At 35.5% G+C, this 5783-nt stretch overlaps 1 non-coding gene across 1 annotated transcript; it reads left to right on the forward strand.

Annotated features, from left to right (window-relative positions):
• The first annotated feature begins 1969 nt into the window (after window positions 1-1969).
• LOC141694564 (small nucleolar RNA R71) lies at window positions 1970-2076 on the forward strand. The gene has a single exon (XR_012563856.1). It is a non-coding gene; the product is annotated as a small nucleolar RNA R71 (small nucleolar RNA).
• The last annotated feature ends 3707 nt before the right edge of the window (window positions 2077-5783 follow it).

Raw genomic sequence — 5783 nt, forward strand, 5'->3', positions numbered from 1 at the left:
CTAGACAGACTTTTAGACTTATTCTTTCAAGGCTTAATGATAAGAATATCCGTTATGAACTTAATTTGGTTCACCCTCATAGGAATGCAGTTGCACGTCGTTTGTCAACACTTGGCAGACAAGATTCCCATGACCTTTGAACATTTGATAGACCTGTTGCAGATATATAGAATTTCCTAAACATGGATTTAGGTATTGGGCCAGAGCAAGCAAGATTACAAGACTTTGAAATTAATGATCCCGAACCAGCAAACGATGGCCAGGTTGAGCAAGTATAAAAATCTTTCAATTTATGTGAATGTGATATATGTAGATCATGTAAGGAAAACATATTTGTAAATAGAATAAACTGCATAAAATGTTGTTCAATGTATATATGTATTTTTTTAATCATCTACAGTAAACATAACATAATAGTAATCCAACATTAACAATCATTCCCTATTTAGATTTTTTGCATAAAAGCGTTTATTATTGTCCTCCAACTTGAACAATTACAATACATCATCACAACATATCTACTGGAAGATAATTTATATATTTAGAGCATAATCATATAATAATATGCGAAGCTTTCCACTTTCCTCAATCAACATATCAGCACGAACATTCAAATTATTAGGATGTTCTTTCTACCCATCTCCAAACTTTTGAAATGCATTTATCATTTCTTCCGTATTCTGTTTGAAGTTTTTCTCATGACCACGTAGTGATGTGGACGTATCACCTAGGAATATGAGTGAATTCCATGTATAAGAATGTGGAATTTCAGTACTACTTTGTGACGACTCTCCACGTTTTTTCCTTGATCCATTCTTCAGAGTATTTTCTATTTCGCTGTGAACATTGAAACTAATGCCATTCAATTTTTAATATAAAGCAATATAAATCATAAAATCAGATACACATTTAAATATTACTTGAATTGTTCCTCAAGGCCAACGGAATGAGCAAACAATTCAGATTGTCCGTTTTTGATTGTAGCATACATCCCTGAGTAGAAAATCTTTGCTTCTTCCATGTCATTATTGAAGTCTGCGCACGTTATAGCCAAATTTTGCAACTCTTGCTCCGCTACATTCTTCTTGTCTGACCATCTCTTCCTCTATTCACTTCGTGAAGTCATTTTATAATCTGTAGTATACATCTAAATGTAAAAAAACACCCAAAAGTATATATACATGAGAGTAAGTCCAATAGTTTTGGGGTAGTTCTTTTCTAATGAATTAAACAGTTACCACAATTTAGAATAACCGAATGGTAGTTATCAATTTTATTTAGTTTTTATGATTTCAATAGTCATGTTACTAAAATTTTGTGACATGTCTTTAAAGAATATGCTGATTATCTCCTCATTCTGAGAAGATACTTTAAAGAATGTTTACCAAAAATCATGTTAGAGTTGTAAAATAATATTTGTATTCAATCAAATTACCCACATTAGGCGAATCTGATTATTTATACCAATGCAAAATGTTAAAGATTAAAACTTGTACAGTCTACATGTTTAGATCCATTTGTACAATTACTACCCCCGTGATCAAGCCAAATAATGAATTTACATTGTCGTTAAATAGATAAAGCATAGTTATGTCTATAATGTTTTTAGACATTATTGGATTGTGCTTTAGTATAGTTATATAAACTATAAAAAAATCGTGTTTCATCTGTATATCCAAATTATATAACTTTTTATCTCAAGAGCTATACTAACATGTACTCTATATCACGAGTCACGACCATGAATCAACAGCTATACTAACAAAAGAATTTAAGGCACATATCTTAGTCATGCGAAGACAAATGATGAAGATAATTATTATTTATAACTCTATGAAAAAATGTGTCTATCTGTTTATGTTTGTAGAAGCTGATGAAACGCCTAATTTTGTTAGTGAAGATATAGGTTTCATTTGTTCACAAAGAGAATATTCCAAATACAAGAGAAATAATGATGACCAAATCAGGTATGCCATGGTGTGGGCACTTCCTTAGCATCTCCTTATATCGATCCCAAGCCTCACACAGAGATTCTCCTGTTTGCTGAGCAAACTGGGTAAGAGCATTCCTGATTGTAGTAGTCTTTGCCATGGGGAAGAATTTAGTGAGAAACTTTTGCGCAAGATCCTCCCATGTGGTGATAGATCCTGCTGGCAGAGAGTGTAACCAACACTTGGCCTTGTCCCTCAGAGAGAATGGGAATAGGTGTAGCTTGATAGCGTCTTCAGTCACATCATTGAATTTGAAAGTGTCATATATCTCGATGAAATCCCTGATGTGCATGTTGGGGTCTTCTGTAGGAGAACCCCCAAACTGAACTGAGTTCGGTATCATCTGAATCATGCCTGACTTGATCTCAAAAGTGTTAGCCCTGATAGCTGGTCTGATGATGCTTGACTAAATATCATTAATCTTAGGCTGAGAATAGTCCATCAAAGCCTTCATATTTTCCGCTTGATCTCCCATCGCGCTACTACAACTAGTTCTTCGACTTTCTCTTCTTCTTCTACCTTCTTTTCTTCCTCAAAAACTTCCTTCCGAACTATAACAACTTCTTCTCCGGCTTTATCCAGTGTTCTCTTACGAGTACGCGAACGCGTATGCATACACCCTCGCTAGAGTACCTAAAATATTACAAGGAAACAAGTAAGGAACAATGTCCGAGTCAATGAACTTTAACGACCACTGATGGAAAGCACATAAACTATCAATTAACACTGCAGTCCCCGGCAGCGGTGCCAAAAACTTGTTAGTCTCTAAACACGCGCTAATAATACATGCAAGTATACGAGTTCGCAAGTAGTATAGAATCTTTTCTAGTTCGTTCCCACAGAGACTGTATTGGTTAACTAATTAATTCACGCACCTAAGCGACAATGTATGGTTATTATTCAATGCTAAGACTATAACTAATTGAAGATGTTTATAACTAAGAATTAAACTAATATTTATAACTACGAGAATAAGATCGAATTAATTATTATGACAAACATGGGATTCTAACTTCATTAAACACTTCATCCAATAGCCTTATTGATCTTACCCTTAGCATGCAATGGTGATGACACTAATCAGATAACACGAAACAGATAAACGCCAACTTTCGTTGCGCGAGTACCATACTACCAAACATCCACAAAAGAGATAGAAGCTGAATATACACCAATTATATTGAGACCCTATATGTCTATAGAATTTGACAACATAACGGTTTAAGCACAAGTTATCTATCTTGATTACATAGGGCAAGTAAGATGGTTAAAATTACCTACGAATCATGCATAACAAATACATGAACCTATGCTAGCATGGCAAGTTCTAAATCCTTAAATTCACTTTCACTTCATTAAGAATTAACACACTATCTTATAAGTTTGTGACGCTCATAAGACGAATACGCCCAACCATTACTAGGATATCATACAATCACCACATACTAAGACATCAATCAATTTAACTAAAGAAATCCATAAAATAAATCCGCTAGAACCCCATGATAACGATTAGCCCATAATCAGACTCATCATCAACGTGGGTTCTGATGAAAGCATGGTATATAAAACGTAGTTTTTATAACGAATAAATAAAACCAAGTACAAACAAGAGTATAGTTCAACAAAACAAGAAATGAGCATCCAAGATTACAACTCAAACAAAGATTCATAAGAATAAACTAGATCGTCTTCGCCTTTGTTGAATTGTGCTATAGGTCTCTTGTCGTCTTCTCATTGTGCTCTGGTAAGTCTCCTCATTAAAAAACGATCTTGAGTTATCAATATATAGCAGTCCAAACAGCCCAGGAATCCAGAAAACCGAATTGTAATAGAGTCAGGATTTTATTATCCCAACACGTCGCGGCCGCGCGCTTCATCAGTGCGGGCGCGCTGGCTCCCTGAATTTCGGTGCAGGCGCGCTAGCCTTCAGCCAAAATTGACTTCTTATATTTTTCTTGCAGATTCGAGCCGGTCTTCGCGAGCTTTTATTCCAACACCACCTAGACACTATATTAACACCAAAACAATGCTAATTTACCCGATTACCTAGATAATGCCTGAAATGCAAAAACACTAGAAAATACGTTAAAACACTTAATAACTTGAGTACAAATGCACCAATCCAAAGCTTATTAGAGTATTATAAAGTGTCATAAATGCCACTCAACATACCTCCAAACTTGAATCGATGCTTGTCCTCAAGCATAAACAGACTCAAAGAACAAGAAATAAAAATGCATGATTGCAACTAATATGAATGCAATGATCCCCATAGAATAAATAACCAACCAATAAGCAACACCTCAGCAAATGCAATTATTCGCATAAAGATCAATCAAATCTCTCAAATCAACCTACAAACCAGAGACGTGCGTGTGTGCAGATGCTTACAGATATACTATTGCTACTAGATCGGCAACCATGAATCACTACTTATCAAAAAAATTGTAAGTTTATAAATAGAATAAAAGTTAAACTCAAAATAACTTATAACACTTCAATTCTTAGATCAGAGTTTTTATGGATTCATGCTTTTATTCACAATAACACAACACAAATTGCTTATTTGATCGTGCAATGAGTGAGGTCCATAAAAGACTTATACAATAGTACCCATGTAGCGAGCGTTAGGTTAGCAAATCCCAGACTATAAAAGCCGCAGGTCACTAGACACAAACTCCCCTAAGAACTTAATAACTCGAATACTAAAGAGCCCACTCGTGATCAATTATACATACTTTTATTCTTTTTTTTTCTTTTTTCCCTTTTTTTCACAAATTTCTGAACGAGTACGTTTCGCTCCATCTCGTTCAACCCTAGACTACTCATATAAATATGAGCCGGCTACTAGCCATTTGACACCTAGCCTTATTCACAACTAGCAATCAAAATCCAATTTCTCCAATTTTTAAATATCCATGTCTTTTATTATTAAGTGAATACCCTAAATTCCAAATATAAACAAGCGATTAAATCTCAACAATCAAATAAATCATGACTATGATCTAGCACTCTAACAACCTATAAGACTTAGTGAAATACAAGTGTCTCTAGCATGCAAATCAATCTAAAAAAACTCAATATCACCGAACACGATATCACTACACTAGCATCAATATCACAAATCAATCGGAAAATTATCTATGAGATCATGTTATAATGCAAATGCATGAAACTACATGAACAAAATATCATAAAACTACCAAAAATAAAATAAATAAATAAAATACATGGCAAAATATGTAACTATATGAATTAAAACTATCATGAATATGCAAACTATATCAGACTCACATAAACTATATTCCTTCAACTACTACCCCCAAACTTAAAATATTCACTGTCCTTAGTGAAGGTAATAGTAAGGAATCAGGCATACCTACTATGAATCGGAATCCTCACCCTCAACGGGTGGAGTGTTAGGCATGTCTGGAGGCGGATACTCTGAATCCTCACAAAAAACTGGCCACTGGATGTCAACACCGATGGCTCTAAAAGCTGTCCCAAGTGCCTAGGTGAGATCATGTGTAAACCGACTATGGATGTCGTGCATCACATCCATCCTCCTCGCGAGATGCCTATACTGCATCGAACTCAAACCAACTCTCATCTCTGCTCCTGCTACCTGCTGCTGCTGCTGCTGTTGTGACGAACCAGCCTCCTCTCCATATTGGGCTCTCCAAGCTGCTCTACGGGAATGCTGAGAACATCCTGCTGTAGCTGCTTCCATAGGAACTCCACCTGGAAAATGAACATATGAATAACCAAGCCCCCTAGGATCGGGCTTCC

Source organism: Apium graveolens, chromosome 10 (genome assembly GCF_009905375.1).
Source record: "Apium graveolens cultivar Ventura chromosome 10, ASM990537v1, whole genome shotgun sequence".
Taxonomy (NCBI): domain Eukaryota; kingdom Viridiplantae; phylum Streptophyta; class Magnoliopsida; order Apiales; family Apiaceae; genus Apium; species Apium graveolens.